Consider the following 26,814-nt stretch of genomic DNA (forward strand, 5'->3'; position numbering starts at 1 on the left):
ATTTTACAATTTTGGTCATCAAAATGATAACGACGTGGGAAATTCGAAAGATGCTTGCCAGAAGCATTTCAGAAATATGCTAGGAAGGTTGAACACAGCCCTTGAATCGAAATAGTCACCAAAGGACTTTGTGTGAGTGCCTCGTGCATAGGTTTATTAGAAGAAACACTTTATATAACTTGAAATTCCAAAAAAGAAAAAAAAATGCAATTAAATTGAAGATTCCATCAGCACAGTGATTTTCCTTGGAGCACTTCTCTTATTGGGTGATCAGGAGTGTCTCGCTAATACATAAAGCATAAACTAAATTATTTTTCAAAATAATGTCACTGAGACAGATCTGAAAAATTAAATATTTCAAGATAAATGCTAACCTAACCTAAATTTTACAAACAATGCTCTCTTTACCAGCTGGAATAATTGGTCCTTATAGCCCTCAAAAGCCAGGTTCAGTTTAGATTTCCCCACAATGTAAGTAGTAATTTGCCATGATGCTGTTCTGAGAGCCACGAACAGTATTTCTCTTTTATTGATTCTAAGATTGCGGGTCCAATGGCCTCTGGATTGAACCGATATTCATGACAACCAATGTTGATAAGAGTGCTTACAATATGTGTAAGCCACTGAAGCTTGTGAGAAGTGCTAATTTCCCAAAGTTCACCAATTAGCTTGAGGTAGGTTAATACACTTGATTTGGACCATATTGGATGCAAGAACAAAAGTGCTGTCGTAGCTTTGATGTTCTACATGACCAGCTCATGTCTAAGTGCTGCCATTGGATCCTAGTGGCATGATGCTATAAGTGATGCATATATAAACAAGTTGCCTTGCTACTTCTTCAAATCTTGGCCCCATAGGACAATTCTATCTTTTTATGCGTGGAGACTTCGCAGTCATAAAGAATATACCAGTAAAATACCTTTGTGTATAGCATGCAATCATAAACTTATACAAAAGTGTAAGTTTTCCTTTGTGAACCTGGCCCCATGCATGCTCCACCCTGATGTGAAACAGAGTGACGTGGTAATGGAAGATGAACAGATATTTGTCAGATTTTCCCTTCTAGAGGCAGATATTTTTGAAACAAAGGAAATGCAGTAAAGAAGATGGGTGAGAGAAAGGGATCTCTAACTAAAGGTGACATATTTAAACATTCAACTTTTAATCAAACTCCACACTAAACAGGTACTGAGCAATAAAGTGAGATGAGTTGAATTAGCATTGATTATGTGCCTCATAATTTTGCGAGCCCTGTGCAAACAGCATTTTGCACAAGGATCGTGATAACAAGACGCGTGGAATTTACCAAGTGCAATAATATCCTCAAACCTGCTATTTCCGTAGTTAGATATCAACAGATCAAATCTGCTTATATTTACCTTAAGGAAATGCCCCGAAAATACCAGAGCATGTTCTTTTAGTGCACAAAACACCAAAATCCATGTTATAGCCCACTTTCAACGTTTTACCAGAAAAAAACCAAAATTGTCACACCTGTTAAAATCTAAATACATGGATATACGATTTTGAAATGTGCCATAATTATCACATCTGGAGCAGTTAAAATCAAAGCCTTCTCAATCTGCTCGCAAAAGAGGAAAAACAGATTGAAATTCTGTTCTTCGATGCATTTAAAATATCAGCTTGCCAAAAGGTAAACCTGGGAACAAAAAGTGAGGACACTGTTTGCATTATTAATTGGTGAGGGGGATCAAGCGGTTAAATCAATAGATGTCAACAACAATTTCGGAGACTCATATGGCAAACGTTCTCTTCCCACAGCATAGACTCATCCAAGGTCACACATGTCAATTCCAGCACCATCTGGATGGCGTAGTGACCTCAGGACATCCTTGAAGTCATAGGGATGTCATCTTAAGCCCTGTCTACTATTTGGCAGGATCAATGAAAACACATTTAAGTGGTCCCCTCAATTTCCAGCCCCAGTTAGTGTCTAATAAATTTAATTTCACAAGTTTTTTCGGGAAGTCAATGGTTTCCTCCACTGCTGCAGTGATACCCAACATAACACCAACCATGCCTATTTCAATTATTCACTGAATCGCTATGCGCACTGCAAGATCATTTATTACCTACAAAAATAGTGGCAAAATGTAGGGGAGCAGGTGGGACTGATCATGGTATCAGTCAGCAGTCAGTAAGCTGTTTGTGCTGACATAGAATTTTTTCTGTGCAGCGGGCAATAAACATGAGCGTTGGTGGAGAATGGAAGGTGGGAAAAGAGAAAATGCAGAAGAAACAGAGCTGAGGGGAAGCTACTAGAGAAATAGATTTTTGAAGAAATTGTCATTGTTGATTTAGGTTGTAGAGGTAATAAATAAATGACAGAGGTTCATCCAGGATACTAGAACCAGGTGTTGGTGTGTAGCCCAAGAAAACAATTTTGGTATCACATGCTCCTGTGCAGCCGCAGGATGCCTAAACAACTCTTTGAGAATAAAATGCCCAAAATAATGGTAAGTATATCAAGAACATTCAATGTTTCTCACTGATGAATAAGAATGCCCAAAATACTTAACCTCACCAATCCCTCTCCCTTCTTAGATTCCATCACCAAGTGAGGAAGAAACCATTAAACAGTATTCTCAATCAGGGCCGGCTTTAGGTCTGTGCGACCGGTGCGGCCGCACTGGGCGCTGACCTGAAGAGGGGGTGCTGAAATCAAGTGGGGGGGGGCTCTGTGTTCAGCAATAACTTTTAATTGGACAGATGAGGGGCACTTTTGCCTGGCTATTAGTGAGAGAATCTGAGGGGGTGGTCAGCAGGGCGCCAGCCCTGTCCTCAATCAACCAGCAGCCATCACTCCAGATGCCAGAATGGTGACATATGGCTCTGCTCAATACATCAGTACAATCCACAGGGGAAATTACTATGAGACTAGATTATGTGGGGGAAAAACACACTGAATAACATTAAGGATCACCAAGAGTGTGTACAGGTTTTTGGGAAGGGAGTTAACTTGGTGTGACAGTCACCACTTACTAACATCAATTAGCGCCTCGAGTGAATCTTCAGCAACTTAACTATAAATCATGTACATCATTTATAGCCATACTAGTGAATTAGAATCCCTCTGAAGCAAAATACTAGAGACTTGAGAAAGCTTGTGCATTATTTGTTGTTACAAGGGTGACCTCATAATTTTCACTCCTGCTTTTATTCCACGCTGAGCACTTGAATATTTCTCCTGCCCACGAATGCCTATCAGGTACAGCTTTCTGATTGAAATGGATACAAAACAAAATGCACCCCAGTCATTAGGAGAATTTCGAAACTTGATGAAAATATAGTTGTGTGTGGGTTGTGACATTTTGACAATTAAATATAATTAGACAAGAAGTGCAGTTGCCCATATTCATTTCGTTTTTAGGCTGACACATCAGCCTTTTGCTTTCAAACCATCGATTTGCGTGGGTGATCGCCCTTTCAGCATTGGTCAGTTTGGGTGAATCCTTCTCCCTCCCAGGAAGTTCTTCCCTTGGAAAGTATGTGAGACTATTTAGATATGAAAAATGATACTTAATCATCACACGTTTTATCACATTCAATAAATGATCTCTTATGGGGAAGTTATACAAAATCAATGCTTTTTATTTATTCTCAGTGCAAGACACATTGGTTTGCTTTATGGCAAAGCAAGTAAATCGCTAGATAGCCCAAGCGATACTCTGCGTATCATTTCCATTGGAAGAACAATTCTTTGGCATCACTAGCAATACATTTCAGCTGTCCCTCCTGAAAAAATGTAATGCATCCAGCAGTTCCTCAACTTCTGCCACCGTACACTCCTGAAACACATCTTCATAGAACCTAGCATCTTTGGATGAAGGGCTAAGCCAATAAGGCTGCCTTAAAACAGAAAATGTAACTCAGACATATTTGTCAGTTCATTTTAGCCTTGTTAATGATAGCTTCCCCATATGTTTATATTAATATTTGCCCTCCTACCACCATTTCCTCTTACTTTCTTTCTCCACTAGCTCCTTTCTATTGTTTCCATCTTTTTTTTCTTTTCTCTCCCTCTCTCTCTGGCACTCACTCTATTAGCTTATCACCTTTAGATATTTTCGTAATTTCTGTTTCTCTCCTGGGTCACTTAGCAGCCCTCATCCTCCGGCTCCTCAGCACTAACCTGGAGCATTTTTATGGGGTTTTGTCTGCATACCTGCCAAAAGAAGAAGCCAACATTCTGAATAAACGTTTTAGTGAGACCCAGCTTATCAAACCACTGTGGCAAGTAGGAACCCCACATAAGCTGCAATTGCTGGTGGCTCACAGTGCCACTGCTTTATGTGGTTTGCATACAGGCAGTTTCAGGCCCAACAGCAGACACCAGAATCTCTTCATGACTATGGGAAGGTTCGGGCAAACAACATGCAGGCCTCCAGGAACAGTATTTTCTTTTTTGGCTTTATATAGCGCGAACTAGACCTGAGACATCGGGTGTCTGAGCGATTTACACAAGGACCAGTTTCATTACAGATGGACACATTAATTTTTGCTAGTCATGGGGAGATTAAGTGATTTGCCCAGAATCACAGGATGTTGAGCGTCGTTGCCGAGACTCGAACACGGTTCGCCAGCTTTGAGGTCGACTGCTGTAGCCCAAAGGCTACATCCTCTCCCCATTTATCCCAGTCCCCCAATCCTGTGGCATCAGCATCCAAAACCCCTTTATCTAGCCCATAGTGGCACATGGCCAACCTGTAGGAGACCGGATCCAACAATCCAAGGCTGGCATAGGATCATGTCTGACAGATGGGTCCTCCATTCATTCAACAGGGCTATGCCTTTCCATATTGTTGCATATTCCACCCACATCAGAGCATCTTTCAGAGTTCCACCTGTAAAGTGGCACTAAGGAGCTTCCGCAAAAAAACTTGTATTGATATGAAAGCATATTTTGCTTACCACATCAAGTCAGTGGCTAATTCACCTCAGGAGGTGTTTAAAATTGTGAATGCCTTTGTATCTTCTTAAGGGACCCCCTTGGCTGAATTTTGTGGAAAGCTGTTGGTCTTTTTTGATGAGAAGATTCAAAATGTATAACCATCCTTCTCTGAATCTCCGGCAGAGACTTTATTCACTAGTTCAGCTGAGGTGAGGAAGATGGCAAACATTCCTTGTGTTCCATCCTCTCACAAGTCAATCTACTATGAATTTGCCCCTCTCTCTGAAGAATGGTCCTTGAATGAGATATTTAAATGCTAGGTCGGTTATCTGGATAATTTCTTTCCATATCATATTTGCAGACTTATGGCTCAGCATTTCAACCCTCTGCTTAATAAAATATGGAATGTCTCGCTAATGTCTAGATTTTTTCCCTCATTTTGGAAACAGACCTCTCTTCTGCCGTTGCTAAAAAGCCTAATGCTGACACACGCATGCTGAGTAACTGTTGGCCCATATATTTCCTCCCATCCCCTGCAAAAATGCTGGAGGAATTGGCCAATCAACAACTGTCCACTTTATGAAGAGCAATTCCATTCTCCATGACTCGCAGTCAGGCATTCGTTTTGGATTTCACACAGACAGTTCTTTTGGAGGTGGCGGAGTTTGTCAGGGGGAATCTGCACAAGAGCACACCGGTCATAGTATTTGTAGGAAAGTAGGATCTGCTAATCAAGACTCCAGTCTATCTACTTTCTTCCTAAATGGTTATATTATGTGTAGGAGAGTATGATCAGATTCTTATGCTTACCCCCACTTTTTGCTGATGTGTCACTGTTTTTTTATTTTAGTCTGGCTTGGGCCCTGCTATTCAGGACCCCAGCCTAGCTGCTTCCTCTCTAAATTGATTCCATGCACCTTAGGTACACCACAGATTGGATTCTGGGGTGCCCTTATAAGTCCCTAGTATATGGTATACTATGTACCCAGGGCATAGGTACCCCAGAGACCTACCAGGGGCTGCAGCATGTATTATGCCACCCCTGGGAAGCCCTCCAAAATGACACCACAGGTCTGCTACTGCAGCCTGAGTAAGGTGGTGCATGCACCCCTTACTGAGATATAGGTTCACTATATCTGACCCTGTCACTGCACATATAAACCTATCAGTCACCCCTATGGCAGGCCTTCTCAATCCTGAAGGCAGGGTGCTTGGTTTTATGTGAGAGGGTGCCCATGCATGAGCAGAGCCCCTCTGCAGCCTTCGGAATCTATTCTCCGGGGTTGTCTGTGATGCAACCTGACCATATACTCTTAAGTGCATTATAACCTTGCGGTAAATGCTAACTTTGGGATGGCCGCACGGAAACATGTCGTGTTTGGTGTCAAACCCCTTGGAATCATCCCCCCACACAAGTAACTGGTGTGGAAGTATGATCCCACCCTTTTAGAGGGAGAGACATGACAGCACCCGTATACCCGGTAACAGCTAGCAGAGCCCTGGCATCACAAAATGGATGCTGCCAGCCCCAGACACAAGTCTGGCTTCCTGCTGCTGACCGAAACTCTGGCAGGGGAGGCCTGGACAATAGGTTTCCTGTCACAGGAAGATGTTATCACCTCCTAGACGGGCTTTAGTGGATTAGGGCTGGGTGGGTGCACTCCAAGAGTGCTTTGAAGTCTGCACTGGGGGCACATTTGGTGTCCCTGTGCATAGTCCAGCTCAAACCGGTTGCAGGGGCTACCAGCCCCTGCTCTGGCGTGAAACTGGACTAAGGAAATGGGTGTAGCCACCCCTCTTTCCTTACCCTCCAATAGGTGGGTCACCAGAGTATGTCCTACCCCTTCCTTGGGTATAAGAAAGGAACCCCTGGCCTGAGGACTTTAGTTAACACCTGGATGAAACTCTGATACAGAAATCCTGGAACTTCGATGATCTACACAACTAGATGACTGAAGAATCTCCCTTGGAGTAAAGGAGATACTCCCCTGCAAGGCAGGCACCAAAGACGCATCTGACTGGTTTGCATCTCTGAAGCTCCCGCTGGACTCCAAAGTATTTGCAACACAGGAGGTGGGTTTCCAGACTTCCTAGAGGCTGATCCGAGTCCCCAGCAAAGCTCAGACCCACAGCCCTCGTGTGAACCCCTGGACACCGTGCACATTTGCAAGTGCATTAGCTTCTCAACGTTCTTTGAGGCTGTGCATTGGGTTACTCGTAGCCCAAACCACTAGCACTTTTTCCATTGAAGATTGCTGTCCTACACAACACGAGTGTTCCGTGAGCCGGCCCTTTGTGTTTCTGCTCGAGGTACCTTTGCGATCCCTGGTCCGTCCACTGGTGGGTCCCTGTGAAGGAAACTTGAACTTTAATTGGGCTTTCCTGATTGCTCCAGACGTGCCCTGACTCTCCATTGCTTGGGGATTCCCCAGGACCTTGCTGGTCCGCACCAAAGTATCTTTCCTCTTCCTGTGTGGGTTGCTGTTGCCAAGGCTTGTTGTGTCCAATCCGGGCACCGACGCTGCAGCACTCGACATACTTTGTGGGACACAATGTTATGGTGGTAGTAATGGATATACCAGTCGCACATCAAATTCAAAGTTGTCTTATCAATTTGCGCTGCCCATCGAGGTAGAAAACATCCCACTACCATGGATGTGACAAAGAACAAGGCCCTCAAGGGGAAAACTTGTTACACAAACGTTTTCTTTTACTGGGTACTACCTCGGCACTCTATCGTTAAGGTGGCAATGTCAGCCAAATATTTTCTAGGTTAGATCACATACAACCCTAAGTAACTATACAAATGGTCATTGCTGTCCCCTGAACTACCAACCATTAATGTACTTTGACACTTTTGTAATCCACAAGAAAAAACAGTAATGTCCCAACATATTTTTCTAATTAATATTCATGTAATTTAATAAGTCATAACTTGTTTCAAAAAAAGAAAATTATAAACAATTGTCAGCTCTTAATGACGATGACAGAAAATTCTCATTTGCTATGCACAATGTACAAAGTGAATAATCAATTATACACAATTAAGAAAGCCATTCTCAGTATTCCATTGTTTCATTTGAAAAACACAATGTACACAGTAATGACCCAATATACACATCTAGTCCTTCGGAGACACACAAAAACCCAGTGGGGGGAGGAGAGTCAGACGTCGCCACCCCATCAAGGTAACAATCCAGAACAGCCGACACGTGTTTCGTTACGTAATGTAACTTTCTCAAGGCTGTAAATGTAATTATCACAGAAGATGCTTATATTAACATGTGAAATCGAACATAATGGTCTTTGTACAAAAATCTGTGCACTAGGGCACGAAGGTGAGTCGTTAGATACATTTCAAAAAGAAGAAGAAGAAAATTCTAAAAGTTCGTTTTTTAGAACTTTTAGAGTTGGTTATAAAGGATAAGTGATCAAAACCTCTGTGTTTTCAATAGTTCCTTTGAGAACCCAAGAAAAAAGACCAAGAGCAGGAAGTCGCCCAAGAGAACCAATGCCACAGTGCAGAGAAGATTTCTAAGAATCGCGTAAGAAAGAAAATAGGGTATGTAGGGCCTGCTGTGCATCAGTGCTATTTATTGTGATTTCTTTGCTAAAGTATTGTGTGCTTTGTGCATATCTCCGTGTGAGAGATACTGTTACATACTAGATAGTGTTATATAATAAATAAATACTTTTATAACTACTGCGTGACTCTCTATTCATTTAATATATACTATAAGATTGCATTCTGGTAAAACAAGCTGCTTTACACTCCTTCAAGACTAAGCCTGAAGGCTGATCTCCACAGCTACCACTTGGATAGCTTTCTAAGGTTGTCTGAGACCTCTTAAATCACCATAAGGGTTGTCTGGACTGGTGCAAGGTGTCCACTTACATTAGTGGACATCATATACCAGGCCAGCCTCTCACAGTATTGCTCCTTGATTTGTTGGCAGCATTCAACACTATGTCACATTATATTTTGTTGAACAGACTTAGCAAACTTGGCATTCAGGGCAAGCCTCTTTTATGGATCAAATCATTGCCGAAATCTTCGGTATGTGGTGTCCCACAGGGTTCTGCTCTGAGTCCGCTCTTGTTTAATCTCTATCTTTCTACCCTTTGTGGATCTCATGTAATATTGGTGTGTCAAGGTAGTGTCATACGCCAATGGCGGCTGGTGACATTTGAAAGAGGTGGGCGGAAAAGTTGGACAATATTACATTTGTAATGCTTGACTGTGATGCCATCCGCGCGGACCATTTAATCCCCATTCCTCTGCCCCCTGGCCTGCAGAAGCAAATGTTTCAAGAATTATGCTTGACGTGTTTGTAATTTGTGCAAGAATAGAAACCGATCGACGTGGAATGAAGTACGCACCCTCTCGAGAATGGGAATGTACACTACCTAGGTTTGTAATTTGAACAGCGTTTCCATGTTTCGAGAGTAATAATCCTCAACAAGAGCCCGGAAACTTTCAGCGTTACACTTAGCACTATACCAGCGCCCCCAAATTAAGTTAGCAGCACTTTTAGAATACAAGTTATGAAGCGCTATTTAGATGCTAAATGCAGTACAGTTTTGGCGCTGCAAAGAACAACGAAAGTGGTCACCGCCAGTGCGTGGACGCCCAGGGACAGGCCGAGGAGCACACAGAGCAGCTGCAGCGCTTTCATGGCGAATTCCGTTCCTCTGTGGTGAGGAAAGGGGTGCTCCTTTCGGACATGAAACGACGCAGGTTTAATATTTAACCTCTCTTAAAATACTACCGAGGGGCTTCTTTGGAAGATCAGCAGCACTGGAATGTGTAAAGAGCCCGAACCCAAACACCGCCCCCAGGAGCCTGGCCAGTATGTGGCTGTAAAGCAAGGGATACTCGAATTCCACCGATGCCTAAATACGATTCAAATGTGTCTGCTGCTCAACATGACCTGTTGCATAGCAACAAAACGCCTAGGCAAATAACACGAGTGGCTCTGAGGGTCTGCACATTAAAGCGTTTCTCATGTCTTAAAGAGGAATTCAGGGTTCTGTGGTGGTAACACGGAATATTTGGTATCTTCTACTTTCCCATCATTTAGAAACGAAATGACAAAACATGTTTATAACGACAGAAAGGTGAGAAGGGTTACTGAAGCGCGACACATTTGGACGGGATTATGACCAAGAAACAAAGCAATCCATCGGTATTTTATCACGAACAACCTTGCGACGTGTGTACTGTTTAACAGACGCAAACCCTCTGTCCCCAAAACGACGTGGGCAAGGAGTGGAAATACTTCTATAATAATAAATGCAGAGATAGACCCATCAAGGAACAAGTTGACACAAATGTATGCAGTCGCGGCTCACGGGGGGGGGAATGAATATATATTTTTTTAAACTTACCTCACAGCCGGTCCACGGGTCCACGCTACGCCCGCCGCCTGCCCATTAGGAGACCGAGGGGCTCCTAATGGGCATGCGCAAGGCAGTAAAAACACAAGTACGCATGACTGGGCACGGAGTAAAAATTAATCTCCATGCCCACTCATGCGCACTTGTGCTGTGTAGGATGGATTAAGCCACGCCCTATTTACAACACTAAGTTAGCATAACCGAGATAATTGTTAGCAGGCCAGCTTGTCGTTTCTGCTGCGCTGCACACGACACTGTTGTTAGGTGTTATTCATTTTAGAAATGCTGACTCGACTTTGCCTTACAGGATAACAAACTGTTGTTTCACATTCTTAACAGTGAAATGTGCCCTTGGTCTGTACATCATGTAAAGAACGAGTCTGGGTCACTAGAAGGTACAGAGTGTTGTGATTAGATTGATCGTACCACTTTTTAGACATATCATACATGCAGCTGCCAATATCTGAAGGACAAGCGTCTTTAATATTGCAGAACAGTTTGGGTTTGCACACATTCGAACAGAAGAGCTGATGCATGAGAGAGCTAGCTGATCCTCTGATGTGATTCTACTAAGCTGATCTTTACGGTATGGGGTCCCCCCTTTCAACCTAAGAGACCTTCTAATAGTCTAATAATAATGTATTAGATTCTAGTGAAAGGAGTGTGGCTGTATACCACTGTCATTAATAGTATGATTGCTCCTTTCATTTTATATGGTATTGTAACAATGTTTATGGTTCTGATCTGTACTGTTAGTCTGCTAGTTTTAGCCAAAGTACTGCATCTTAGGACGCGAGGTTTATAAAATAAACTCTTTAAACTTTACCGTGTCTGTATTATTCTGTTGTGGACTAACAAATCGATACGAACAGGTATTTCGGATTCCCACCACTCCTGAGAAATATCTAAGTCGCTTGTTCTGGTTTGTCTATACATTGGGACCGCCTAGCTAGATCTAGGCTAACGAATGGGATACTAAGCTAGTCGGATAAGGGGTTCTTGGTTCTGAGGGGAGTTTTCTGGTACACCACAATTCTCTGAGGTCCTGGTCTCCTGCGCATAGTTCTGTGCATAAGCAGAATCCCTGCAACAGCTGCCTTTCCCTGGCTTGTGACAATGCATGTCAGTCAACATGACGCCGGACCGCCCACGGTCCGACGTCATGCTGACTGACATGCATTGTCAGTTAGTTCTCCCCACCCTCGGCGTCTCTGAACTTAAGTAAACTAAGTTCAGAGACACCGAGGGAGCTGCGGGCGCGGGCGGGGGGGCTACGCCCCACCGCCCCAATGGACGATCCGCACCTGTCATACGCCGATGACACACAATTTCTTTTTTCCTTCCAGGATAACACGTAGACAGCTTTTTGCAATTTTTAAGCATGTCATAGAGGAGTTGCAGCTTGAAAGAATGCAAATTGTTTAAAACTGAATTCCCAAAAAACTGAAGCTTTGTTTTTTAGTCCTAGTTATCTCCCACGTTGGTGGCCTGTGGAACTCAATGCTCCTCCTAATCCAACCTCTTCAGTCAGAAATTTGGGTATCATCTTTGATGCCATTATCTCCTTTGCGGTGCAAAAAAACAGATTTAGTGAGTCTACATTATGAAAATGAAAATCTTTCAAAAGTTAGTGTGAAAAGAGATATCAGTATTGGCATTGTTTGTTACTAAATAGGCCTAGCCTTACTGATAATGGGCCAAACCCCCTTTAGTGGCTTAACTTTTAGCAGTGGGCATTTCTGTGTGCTTATGATTCTTTGTGCCCTGCCTGGTTGTGCATTCAATGTTCGGATTAGACTGAGAGGAGAAGGGGATATGCATTCACTCTAGACAGTCACAAGGAGGGTTGAGGTGTGTACTCCCTTCCTGGGTGACTCAGCGCTGGGATGAATGGCCTTGGCTGCATTTAGAGTGGTGGGAGGAGTTAACCTTGCACCTGAATAGGCCTGATCTGCATTTAGAGTGGTGGGAGGAGTTGTAAGTGCACTTGAATAGGGCTGTGCCTGACTCTCTCAATGCTGTCCCCACCCCCCTGCAGTCTACAGGGAGCCAGGACTTGGGATTGAATGGGGTGTTGTGTACTTCTAAGAAGTGTTTAAAGAGCCCCCAGAACAAAGACATTTGCAGTTTAAGTACAGGGGCTGTGACCTCATGGGGTAGGGACACTGCATGGACTTGTAACCAGCTTCTTCTTACACTACAGGTTGCACTATAGGAGAACCTTTTATGCTGCCAGGAGAAACCGCTTGCTTGAGCTTTGCTTTACTGTGCTGACATGCTGGAAGGACTGCCTCCTGGCTTGAAAGAACCCTGTGTGCTGGCATGCTACCTGCTCCCTGCCTGTGTGCCCAGTGTTCTCCCAGGGCTGGGTGGCTTGCCCTGCGTATTGTAAAATGTGGCGCCTGGTTAGCGCTTTATTCCTCGGGTACTGGGCCCTAAACCTAAGCATGGTGAAACTCTTTTAATCATGCTGAGTGGCAGCACGAGAAGCAGGGCGTGTGCTTCAAGTTGCCAGGGGAGAGCTTGAGTGTGGAAGGACTCTCCTCCCTCACTATCCTCTAGTGCGTGCACCCGCTGGGGGCCAAGAAGCATAGAGAGGAGATCCCAAGTGCAGCCTCTCGTCAAGCATTGAAGCTTCAGCCCCGCTCCACAGGACACTGTAGAGCAGAGAGCAGCGAGGATGCTCTCGCACAACCCAGAGATGCACAGACGTGCTGCGGGAAGAAAAGCCCTTGCGCCTCCAGCTTGGGGTCGCTGGAGAGGTGCCAGTCTCAGGAGCCAGTCGGTCCAGGCATGGGAACGGGTGAGTGCCCTTCCCCCACCTCTTTCTGACATCCCCACGCCGCTGCACAGTGCGGGGCAGCTGTGTGTCTTACCTCCTGCTGAGAGGTATTTCAATTACACGCATTTCTGGAGGGCCAGCCGGACCCATTGGACTGAGTAGATTGGGCAAGCCCCGCCCGCGTTGCATTTGTTTAGGCAGCTCTACCACACATCTGTGGGCTGCTGCCTTCACTGTCAGGGGCACTTCTTCTTCGGTAGCATTGCAGGGCACGCTAGGGACAGGTCCCTCATTTAGGAACTTACTGTCTAGGTAACAACACCACTGGAAGTACATAAATCCCAGTGATGGGCACACAGATGCTGCTGTGTTCGTTCCCTTTGTAAGGAGTGCTGTGTAACATGTAAAATTAGTGCAGGAGCGCTGTCATAGGTTTCTGCTGCATTTATATGCCATAATGTTGGTGGACGTCTCATTTTACTCCCTAATCTGCATTGTATCCCCTGATGTAATGCTGCATATTGTAGTGGTATTTTGCAGGGACAGTAACATTCATATAACATGTGTTTCTACCTTACATGCTGCATATATGTGTCCTGATATGGATGTAGGACGTTTTTTGATGCCTTCTACTGACTATAAAAACAGTAGCTCACTCTTTAGTCACCTCTAACCTGAATTTCTCTAATAGACTTTATCTTGGTCTCCCTGCTTATTTGATCTGCAGACTTCAGTTAATACAGAGCACTACGGCCAGACGAGTCAGGAGAACTCTGCGGTTCCGTCATATCTCTCCACATTGGAGACACTTGCACTGGCTTTCGGTAGAACAGCTTGTCAAATTCAAAACTCTGACACAGGCTTTCAGAGCTTTCCACTGTGATGACTCATGCTATCTCTTGAACAGACTGTCCCCATACATTCAAGATAGGGTACTCAGATCCAACAATAGCCGCCTCCTTCAGATCCCAAAATTAAGGATGCCTAGTCGTGGAGGTAGCTCTCTTACTGTCCTCATGGCAAAATTATGGAACAGTCTCCCATCCAATTTGTGCTGAGTTGAGTCTTTGACACCCTCATTAGGCAACTCAAAACTTGGCTATTTGATGCTGTTTAGCCTGCCTTACACTCTCTGGTAGAGCACCAGGACGCTTCTAGTGAAGCAGCTGCGCACTTTATCCAGTGTTATTTGATTGAATGATTGACCTGTCCATGTTCTTGCAGGAGATGTAGGGTAATTTCTATAAAGGGGCATTAGAGAGGACACCTGCCCTGGAAATGGGGTTGGTTGTTACTCCCGTTATCTCATTGTGCTGAAGAAGAACAGAGACATTCATCATATTTTAGATCCCCCTGAACTCCCTCCTGTGGAAGATTCATTATGCTCATACTAGCCCAGATGCTGTCTACTCTAGGTCAGGGGCAATAGGATGGTAGGTCTGAACCTCCAGGACACATATTTGCATGTTCGACGCATGTGGGCTGCTGAATTCATATCTGTGCATAGATCGCCGCCTAGTGTTGGGTCCGGATGTTTGCACGTTGTTGTCCTGGAAGAGTCTTCGAAGTATCCTTGGATAGGTGACTCCTCCCCTGGACTACAGTGCGCATGGGCATCCTCTCCATCCTCAGATTGTTTTTTTCCGCCATTGGGTTCGGATGTGCTTATCTTGACTCAAGTTAGGAAAAACTCTTTTCAGGCCAAAAGGCCTCTAGTTCGCGTCGGTACTGTTCCCGATCGGGATCGATAGTATCTTTGTTAGTTTACTAACTTCCAGAACCAACTTTTTCGCATCTTACCCGACCATCGACCCGACATAGACAATGGAATCGAGGACACCATTCAAGCGGTGCCCTGTATGCAATGCGAAATATCCACACATCGACGTCCATCCGGTGTGCAACAAATGCCTTTCACCGGATCACGACGAATCTACATGTATGGCCTGTGCCCGATTTCGATCCAAGAAGACTCTCCGGAATCGACGAGCGGCGAGACTCGAGAGGCAGCAAGCGGCACCGGCCCCGGCCGACATCTTCAGCGCCGAGACCGAAGATGTCGAAGAAGTGGAGAACCTACCCTCCAGCCCCGTTTCCGAACATGACTCCGGATCGGAAGACGTCGACGAAACACTCTTTCACAGAGATGAAGACGACACCGAGGTAGGAGACTACAATGAGGCCTTAGGGGCCGAAGAGAGTATCTCCGATGACGAGCAAGGCCTACCCGTTCAGACTGAGGAAATCCCAGTGCAACAGTCTATGGCACCGGTCGAGGGATCGCCTTCGGGCCTTACCCAAGACCTATCCCGCAGTTCTTCGGCCCCGCCCTCGGGCCCGGCCTCGGACATTCAGCGGCAGCCATTAATGCCCAAACCGGCTGGTTTCCCTTCTTCGAAACCGAAACCAAAATCTGTATTGGTTCAACTGAAACCGAAACCGAAAGTGGCGCTGGTCGAATCGAGGCCCTCCACACCTTCGACGCCAGCAAAACCCGTCGGCACCGAGCGCACCAAACGAGACTTCGGTGCCGAGCTCGAAGCGGCCGACGTCGGAGTCGACATACGGAAAAAGACCTTCGGTGCCACCAAACCTACTCGGCTCCCGGCACCGACGCAATCGGCTCCGACCCCAAAGGTCAAACTACCTGCCCCGTCTCACACCGCTTCGACGGCACCACCAAAGCCACACTCCTCGAAGGCGTCGACGGCCATTCCCGCCCCTCGACTCCACGACTCACCGGCACCGAAAAAGTCCACTCCCGCCTCCACAGAACCGGTCGGCGCAAAGGAATCAAGGGCGCTCCAGATGCCACCCGTTGCTGCGCAGCGCACCAAAAATAAAAATGTCCTCCAGGACACGTCGGGCTCCGAGCCAATAAAAGCTCCAACAGCCTCTTCGGCACCAGCCAACATTACTTTTGGCCTGCCACCATCCACGGCCCCAAAACTGTTCCAAATCAGGACACGGGTCACCCACACCACGATCACACCTGCCGAACACTCTGCGGAGACGTCTCCATCGCATATCATCGACGCCGACACCGGCAGGATGATTATCCACAAAAGGAGAATAACTTCTGAGCCAGCTTTGGACTCCTTCCGGATCCCACTTAAGAGAAAGCTGCCAGTGGCTTCAGAACCAGTTCTTTACGAACCTTTCCATTCACCCTACCAGGATCCACAATCCTTCTCTCCCACACACTCCGACACGGATGCGTTGGAGGACTACATGGGTGACCAAGTCCCCTACCCCGGAGGGATGGACCCTGATGGCCAACAGGACCCTGATCAAGCTTGGGATGACCCTGTAGACCCAGGTGCACCTATGGATGCACAGGATCCGCAACTCTATGGAGCAAAAACATCTCCCACAGAGGACACTGCCGCGTTCAACGCTCTAATTGAACGTGCTGCGGCCAATCATGGGGTGCAACTTCACTCTGACACCATCGAGGACGACTTTCTCATGGATACTTTCGCATCCTCAGAAAGGAATATAAAGACTCTGCCCATGTTAAAGGGGGTCCTCAAGCCAGCAAAGGACATCTTCAAGGAACCCACCAGGGCAAGAGTGATAAACCCCAGGATCGACAAGAAATACAGATCGGCGCCTGGGGACCCTACTTACATTAGAGGCCAATTACCTCTGGATTCCATTGTCGTTGCGAATGCTCGCAAGAGGGCACACTCGCAAACAACAGGTGATGCTCCTCCCCCGGACAAAGAGTCCAAGGTGCTAGAGACCTCTGGCAAACGGGTTGCCGCCCAAGCAGCTAACATATGGCGCATTGCCAATACTCAAGCGCTCCTCGCTCGCTATGATCGAGCGCACTACGACACATTAGAGCAACTACTCCAACATCTCCCTGACCAATACAAAGAAGGTGCAGAGATCCTCATCAGGGAGGGCCAACTGCTCACAAATGCATCCATTAACTGTGCACTGGATGCCGCGGATACAGCTGCCAGAGCCATAAACACTAGCGTCATGTTGCGACGACACGCCTGGTTGCGAATCTCCGGATTCAAACCAGAGGGACAAAATAACATCCTCAACCAACCTGTCAACCCCGACTACTTATTCGGGCCGGAGGTTGACATTACCCTAGAGAAAATAAAAAAGGACACGGACACTGCAAAGTCCATGGGGGCCCTACAGACGCAGTCCTTTCGGAGCGGCTCCTTTCGTCGCCCCGGAAATAGAGGAGCAGGTAGAGGACAGGGGTCACAGCAAACATACAACAAGGGCAACACACAAAACACCTACGATAAAAACACCCGGGGTGGATATCGTGGCTCCAGCACAAAGGGCAGAGGACGCGGCTACGGCAACACCAGGTCCTCTCCCAAGAACAAGCAGTGACGCCCTCTCCCTTCCTCCCGACCACATAACACCTGTCGGGGGAAGGCTACAAAGGTTCCTGTCCACGTGGAACTCCATCACCACGGACAGGTGGGTCAAAGATATTGTCAAATACGGTTACTGTCTAGAACTAACCTCCACTCCACCCACCATACCTCCAAAAAACCGTCCTATGTCCTCAGAGCACTTAACGCTCTTACAGCAGGAGGTGCAAAGCATGCTTCTAAAAGGCGCAATCGAGGTCGTACCTGTCCACGAGCAAGGTACGGGGGTGTACTCCCTGTACTTTTTAATACCGAAAAAGGACGTGTCACTCAGACCTATATTAGACCTGAGACCCCTGAACCAGTACATTCTTTCCGAGCATTTTCACATGCTCACTCTACAGCAAGTCCTCCCGCTGCTCAAGCAGGGAGACTTTCTGGCCACACTGGACCTCAAGGATGCGTATTTCCACATACCCATTCACCCCTCACACAAGAAATACCTCAGGTTCACTGTTCAAGGGCAGCACTACCAATTCAAAGTCCTTCCCTTCGGCGTGACAACAGCACCCAGGGTGTTCACAAAGTGCCTAGTTACTGTGGCGGCACATCTACGGAGGCAGCACATACACGTCTACCCTTACCTGGACGACTGGCTCGTTCAAGCGAAGTCAGCCCAGCAATGTGCCAGCCACATGTCCCGCACCATCCACCTCGTTCACAGTCTGGGGTTCTCACTAAATTACCCAAAATCCCATCTCCAGCCCGCACACGTACAACAGTACCTCGGTGCGACTATAGACACTCTGGCGGCCACAGCTCAGCCAAATTTAGTGAGAATCAACAGCATGCAAATGCTGATTTCCAAGTTCAAACCACAACACTCCCTTCCCGCGCGAGTGTTCATGCAGTTGATAGGCATGATGGCCTCCTGCATCTTCATAGTCCCACACGCGAGACTACATATGCGCCCGCTTCAGGAGTGCTTAGCACGTCAGTGGAATCAGGCTCAAGGACAGTTGAAAGACCAAGTGTTGGTGAGCGGTCGGGCATACAACTCTCTGCATTGGTGGAATCCACAAAACCTTTGCAAGGGCCGACCGTTCCAAGAGCCTGTCCCACAGATAATACTGACGGCGGACGCGTCTCTCCAGGGATGGGGAGCTCATGTACTCCATTACACAGTGCAGGGACTATGGACACAACAACAAAAGAAGATGCACATCAACCTTCTAGAGCTGATGGCAATCTTCCTCGCTATGAAAGCATTCAAAGTACACTTGTGCAACAAAGTCGTGTTGATACGGACGGACAACATGACTGCAATGTACTACATACAGAAGCAGGGAGGAACACACTCTCCACAGTTGTCTCATCTGGCTCAGAGCCTGTGGAAGTGGGCCATTCAGAGGAACATGTTCCTCATGGCAGAACACCTCCCCGGCAAGGACAACCAGATGGCGGATCTGCTCAGCAGACACAGCCACCAGATGCACGAGTGGGAGTTACACCCATCAGTACTCCAACCGTACTTCCAGCAGTGGGGTCATCCAGAGATAGACCTATTCGCGACAAGCGAAAACGCAAAATGCCAAAGCTTTGCCGCCAGGTTCCCACATCCGCAGTCGCAGGGCAATGCGATATGGATGAACTGGTCCGGCAGATTTGCGTACGCTTTTCCCCCAGCACCACTGATACCGCTGGTGGCGCGCAAACTCAGACAACACTCACTGACACTCGTCCTGGTTGCTCCAACGTGGGCACGCCAGCCATGGTACACCACCTTTCTCGAACTTTCCGTGGTGCCGCATCAAAGGCTGCGGATCAAACCCGCGCATTTGACGCAGAACCATGGAGAGATTCAGCACCCAGATCCGCAACAGCTGAACCTGGCAATCTGGCTCCTGAAGTCCTAGAGTTTGGCTACCTAAACCTGCCACCTGACTGTATGGACATCATTAAGGAGGCCAGAAGACCCACTACCAGAGCTTGCTATGCAGCCAAATGGAAGAGGTTCGTCATTTATTGCAATAATAATGACATTAACCCGCTAGACGCATCCATCCAAAACACTATTTGTTACCTATTACACCTATACCGATGCAATCTGGCGTACACCTCTATACGTGTCCATTTGACCGCAATCTCAGCCTATCTACAAACCAGGCAGCACCTCTCTCTATTCAGAGTGCCTGCCATCAAAGCATTCTTGGAAGGACTCAAACGAGTCATTCCACCTACCCACCCACCAGCCCCAATGTGGAACCTCAACTTGGTCCTCACACGCCTGATGGGTCCACCCTTTGAACCTCTACACTCATGTGAGATTCAATTCCTTACCTGGAAAGTAGCTTTCCTATTAGCGATAACTTCTTTACGAAGAGTTAGTGAACTCCAGGCACTAACCGTCCAAGAGCTTTTCATACAGGTTCACGCCAACAGGGTCGTACTACGTACCAACCCCAAATTCATGCCTAAGGTGGTATCGCAGTTCCATATGAATCAAACTATTGAACTGCCTGTTTTCTTTCAAAACCCACAAACTGTCGCAGAAAGGGCACTCCATACACTAGATGTGAAAAGGGCCCTCATGTATTATATCGACAGGACCAAACCCTTTAGAAAAACAAATCAACTTTTCGTTGCCTTTGCCCCACACCACAAAGGTAACGCTATCTCCAAAGCAGGAATAGCCAGATGGATCGTTAAATGTATTCAAATTTGCTATCAAAAGGCTAAACGCACTTTAACGATTCCCCCTCGAGCCCACTCAACACGTAAGTTAGGGGCCTCCATGGCTTTCCTAGGAAACATTCCTTTGCATGACATATGTAGAGCAGCCACCTGGTCCACTACACATACATTTACCAAACACTATTGTGTAGATGTGCAATCAAAACAGCAGGCAGCTGTAGGACAGGCTGTTCTCAAAACTCTTTTTCAGACCGCTGCAGCTGGCACGGGTAGCCGCCACTAATAAGAGGGCACTACTATATATTCTATGCACAGATATGAATTCAGCAGCCCACATGCCTCGAACTGAATATGCTACTTACCAGTATGCATCTGTTCTTGGCATGTAGGGCTGCTGACATTCATATCGCCCTCCCTCCTCCCCGGCGCCTGTAGCAGCTGCAGCTCTCAGAATTACTGTAAGCATGGTCATCACTTTCTGTATCTACTCCATCACGGCCACAATGGCGAAAAACAATCTGAGGATGGAGAGGATGCCCATGCGCACTGTAGTCCAGGGGAGGAGTCACCTATCCAAGGATACTTCGAAGACTCTTCCAGGACAACAACGTGCAAACATCCGGACCCAACACTAGGCGGCGATCTATGCTCAGATATGAATGTCAGCAGCCCTACATGCCAAGAACAGATGCATACTGGTAAGTAGCATATTCAATACCAGTCCTGCAATCCCAAAGATGTTACCTGCAGGTCAAGGTAGTGCAGGAGCATTTTCAGTTTGCCTTGCTCCCCTACGGCCCCACCAGTGCCCCTCAGGTGTTCACGAAGGTGAAGGCGGTGTCCATAACATACCTTCTGATGCTGGGGATACCAGTTTTCTCCTTACTGGACTACTGGTCGCTGAAAGGTGACTCACCACAGTTAGTCAAACACTACCGCCAAATGATAACAAACTTCCTTATATTGTTGGAGTTCACAATTAATGTGCCAAAGTCACACCTGACTCTTTAAATAGAGACTCCCTTTAATTGGAGCCATCTTGGATACCCTGCTGTTCCAGGCTTTCCCTCCATCACTACAATTCCAGGATATTCGGGAAATGAACCTAAATTGTCAGCCTCAGTTCTGGGTCTTAATGAGAGTTGCTCTAATGCTTCTTGGTCTCTCGGCCTCCTGCATCCTGCTCGTTGTCTATGCTTGGTGGCATATAAGAGCTCTGAAGTGGTACCTGAAGTATGAGAGTGCCCAACACCTAGGGAACCTTTTGGATTCAATCCTGGCTTTGAAGGAGAATGCAAAAGTTCTTCAGTGGTAGCTACTTGACAGCAACTGGCCATGTGGTTGACTTTTCCGCCATCTTCACCCGGAGCTGACATTGGTAAAATATGCATCCCTGCAGGGTTGGTAATTTCATCTGAGAGAGGTGGTGATTACAGAACTCTGGTCTCCAGCAGAACACTGACCCCACATCAGCCTGTTGGAGTTGCGGATCATTCGCCTGATGTTAAAATCCTTCCTATGATTATCAAAGAGATGCTAGTACTGGTCTTCTCAGACAACAATGCTGCCATGAGGTACTGTAACAAGCAGGACGTGTGGAGCCCTAAGTCCTGCGCTAACAGAATCCACACCTCTGGAGCATCAAGGCATCTAGAGGGATTTTTAAATTCCAGGGTAGATGAGCACAGCTGAGGGGACCTGGTGGATACTGAGGTGGCATAGGACATCTTTCAACAAAGAGGAGAGCCTTAGTCGATCTTTTTGGCACCAATGAGAACACACTCCATCAATGTGCTTATGGGTTTTGGAGTTCCCTAGAAGGCTCTCTGTGGGAGACAGGTTCCTTTTAGAGTTGAGCTTAGAACCCCCATATACCTTTCTACCACTGCCTCTCCTGTCCCAAGTTCTGAATAAGAAGCTCAAGATCGACTGGGCACAAGTCACCTTAGTGGTTTCAGACTGGGCCAACTGATTGTGGTACCTGGCACATCTGGGCATGCGCATCAGAACCCTGATCAGGCTTCTGCTTCATGAGGATCTTCTGCTGCAGTAGCAGGTCAGGGTTCTACATCCAGGCCTGCACAATCTACACCTCCATTTGTGGAGTGGCAGTAGTTGACTGTGTTTGATCTTCCTCCTATGGTTGTGGATGCCTTGCTGCATGGCACCCCTCTACAGAGTCCATTTCTCCTGAGTGCTGGGTCAAATTTGAGGCCTGGTGTGTTGTCTGCAACACTGATCCATTATAATCTAAACTATTGGATGTCTTATTGTTTGTTTTGTCTCTGGACCAGCAAGGACATGCAGTGGACACTGCTAAAAGGTATTTGTTAGTCCTCTTAGCTTTTTTTCATTTGCCAGACCAGCCATCATTGTTAAATAACCTGTTGTGATAAGATTCATAAAAGGTTTTACACACTTTCCCCCCTCTAAATCTTTGTGACGAGGCAGTGGCATCTCAATTTGGTCTTGACTTTCCCTAAGTGCACTGCCTTGGAAGTGATGAACAGATGCTCATTTCATCTTCTGACTCACTAGCCTTATTTTAGTTTTCCCCACTGTCTCCACGGATAAAGGGATACTAGGAGAAGGTGAGGGATTTTTAATCTCTAGTTAAGCCCCCTGGTTACCCTTTCTTTCCAAATGCTCCTTGAAACATGGTTGAACCCACCCTCAATCAATCAATCAATCAGGGGTTTGTAAAGCGCGCTACTCACCTGTGAGGGTCTCAAGGCACTGGGGGGGAGGAGGCAGCTCCGGATCAGTCGAAGAACCAGGTCATGAGGTCCTTCCTGAACATGTGCAGGGTCGGGGAGCGTCTGATGTTCACAGGGAGCTTGTTCCAGGCCTTGGCTGTGATGTAGGAGAAAACTCTCTTGCTGGTTCTTTTTTTGCAGATGTGGGGGACCTCTGCTAGGGCAAGGTCGGCGGAGCGGAGGTTTCGCTTGGGTCCTTTGAAGGATATTCTTTCATTGAGGTATTTGGGTCGAATGTTGTTAAGAGATTTGTAGGCATGGGTGAGGGGTTTGAAGGTGACCCTCTTCTCAACGGGGAGCCAGTGAAGGCCTGGTCCTGACCTTGAGCAGTCAGGATGAACCTGATGATGAAGCATGACACTACTAGAGTGTGTGAGGGTTATATATAAAAAAGGAATGTTTCCTTACCCGCACAAGTCATTTGGAGCTAGCATACCCACGCGGGCTGACCCACCCCTCCAGTCTGCATTTTGTGTGTTATATATCACAATCCCCATAACCCTTGGCAGGATACCTTTTTTTTTAATTGAGTTACATCGGGAGGAGGTATCCCCCATCCCCTTCATATTCGAAGCGCCCCCACAAACCTTCAGGTCCAACAGGTTCTTCTTGTCTTGATCTTGTTTGTTTATCATGATACCGGCTTATACCACCAGGGCCAAAGATGCTACCACTACAGTGGCACACTGAGTGTCTGCTATCGACATTTGCCGGGATGTGGGCATCCATATACATGGTCATGAAGCATAAATGTCCAAGAGGAAGGATTTTTGGAAATGGACGGTTTTGCAGGGTTAACCCAAGCTTTTTGCCTTCCTCCATTTTTTGATGAGTTCTTCTTGTTGGCCTTAGGACTCTGAGAACTTTACCCCTGCTAAGCAGTGCTAAAGTGCATGTGCTTCTCCCCTAAAAATAATGGTGACATTGAGGTATATCTGAATGGCATACTTAGTTTACCTGTATGTCCTTTGTAAAATGGCATACCATATTCCCAGGGCCTTCAACACTGGTTGTGCCACACACTCGAGTAGCCTTTCAAACCTATCTCAGGCCTGCCTTTTCCGAGCCTGCATGTGCAGTTTACTGCCACTTTGTCTTGGCATTTAAAACCACTTGCCAAACCTTAAACTCCTCTATAATTACACATGAGCCAATCTTAAGGTAGGCCCTAGGTAGCCCTAGGGGAAGGTTGCTGTACAACTAAAAGGTAGGCTGGGTACTTTTAAGCTTTACATGACCTGGTATTGACAAACAGCTAACACCATTTTTCACTACTGTGAGACCTGCTCTTCTCATAGGCTAGCATTGGGAATGCCTTAGTTCACTTTTAAGCTGCAATTCCTAATCAGAAAGAAGTAACTACATCATACTTCATCTCAGTGGAATGGTGGTGATGAATCTTATTAAGCGGTAAAGTTGGATTTCACATTGGCATTTTTGAAATGCCACTTAAGAAAGTGGAAATTTCTTCTCTGCTCTTAACTTTTCTCTCTGTGCTGGCTGACAGGTACACTATGTGCTTTCCTTCTAGACAGCCACAAACACAGGAAAGTCTATGTATGACAAAGGACTCATCTGCATTCATCTGCATTCCGATAGCCTTCCTGGGCAGGAATGGGGAGAGGTGGCTCACACTTACATCTGAATGGACTGTGTCCTGTCCTCACACAAAGGACAGATTACACCACACATAATATTTTGCACTTCAGAGAGTTCCTTTGTTGTGACTGTCTGTTATGTGGAACTCTTTCCCTGCTTTACTGAGCTTCCCTGCTGCCTGCTGATCTCTGCCCTGCTGAGGATAAGGGACCCATCGCACTTGAGCCCAGAATGATTCCAAGGGCTTACTGGCTTGCCCCCTGTTTTCTGAAGTCTCAGGGAAACAAAAGACTTCCTGAAATCCTGCTTCTGCTGGACTCTGCCATCTGTGAGTTCTACCCTTGCCCACTCCAGTCCTGGTCCACAGAAGTGGGTCCTGGACCAGATTTCTGCAAAACTGATTCATTGCATCAATTGCGTGAGAATTTCCACTGCGTCGCCCTTCGATGCCGACACTGAGGCGGCTAGATGATGAAGAATCCAAATCCTGCTCGACGATGACGCTCTGCGTGGATCACATCCACGCATTGTATTCACTTCAACGTAGCTTGACTATTACATGGGAGCCAATTTGCATGGCTTGACGCTAATGCAGTAGACTCTTGACGTCGACAAAAGCTCCATCCAAGGTATTTCTTCAGCAGGACCTGTCTGAGTCCAGTAGTGGTCTGACTTCTATTGCGTCAAGCCTAAACTTTGAATTTGCACCAGTACCTTGTGAGGTCAAGTAACCTTTAGACCGCTAGTGACTTCTAAGCACTGTTTTCACATTTCATCTTTAAAAATTCATATCCTGACTTTTACTTATTGGATTTTTGTTTTTTGGTCTTGTTTTACTCAGCTATATATTATCTGTTTTTCTAAACCTTTGTGGAGTCTTTTTGTGGTGTTTTCATTGAGTTACTGTGATTTATGTGTTGCACAAACACATTACATATTGCCTCTACAGTTAAGCATGACTTCTCTGTGCCAAGCTACCAGAGGGTGAGCACAGGTTAATTTAGGGTGTGTATCTGACTTACTCTGACTCGAGTGGTGGTTCCTGCCTGGCCTTATGCCTACCTCAGCCAACCAGGAATCCCATTTCTAGAAAGAAAATTTAGCCTTTTTGTATTTTTGTCTCAGCCCAGTCCACAGACCCTCCTCCTTGGGAAGAACAGCTTTGGTATCCATTCTAAAGGTAGAAATCTGTGATTAAAAGTATCCATCCAAAAAATATGTTTTTTACATTGGGTAATACTCTTTCCTTTCTGATAGATACTCAACCTAACTGCAGATTGCCTGCTTCCTTCCCACATCCCTGTTCTTTGAAATAGTCTTTTATCCCCTCTAACAAGGTCCCAAGCTGGAGCTCTGAATACTGGTCATCTGATGGATTTTAGGCTCCATGCCCGAGGGAATGGAGAGAGTCTAGATAGAAACTGAATCAGCATGCAACGCTTATATGTGGATCCGTTCATCACTTCCAGATTGAAATAAAATCAATCTGGAGCAGCATGAAGACACCTCATGCAGGAGCACTGCTGTTTAAACAAAATTCAGATCCAGTCAGTCACCAGGGAATGTTCTAAAGGTGAGGAATTTGCAGTTAGACGGGGTATCCAACAGAAAGTACATCATCAAAGGTAAGTAGCTTGCTCGTGTATGTCCTCATATAAAATGAGTACGTCTATTGTTAGAAATATGCACCCATATACAACATCAAAGAAGCTCCAACTATAAATGATGGCTAAAATATATTTTTCTTCTTCTGTTACTATCGCCTGGAAAAGTTGAAAGGTGCTTCAATATATTATGTGAATATTGGAGATTCTATTTCTAAATTGTATCTTTGATCTGCCTTCCACAACTCATTTGTGTGATTTTCCTCTGGTTGCTTATGATATTCTTCTTATAATGGAATAATGTAACTGTGGATTTTGCAATCAGGGCATCAGCAAACTGAGGGTGTTAAAACACAAAAAAAAAACGATCTTGAGGGAAAATGTTTTTCTGACTGTCTGCGAGGAAAGCTAATATAATTCTTCAACATACCTGGCGTGTTTATTATGCATGCAGTTTAGAGCTGCAAATGGCGTAGGCTGAGAGTATCAAAACCAGACTATCAGCAGGACAGAATATTGTTACAATAATATCGAGGGACAACATTTTAAAAGGTGAGATTCTACATATTTTCTATGGCTAATTCCAATATATGTGTGCCTGGGATATAGATATATATATATATATCACATCCCTTGAAAAGATCCCAAGGATGACGACCCATTGTCCTGGCTCAAACTTATTTATTTGTCAGTCAGCCGGTTGAACGCGTTTCGCCTGTCC

Source organism: Triturus cristatus, chromosome 11 (assembly GCF_964204655.1).
Source record: "Triturus cristatus chromosome 11, aTriCri1.1, whole genome shotgun sequence".
Classification (NCBI taxonomy): Eukaryota; Metazoa; Chordata; class Amphibia; order Caudata; family Salamandridae; genus Triturus; species Triturus cristatus.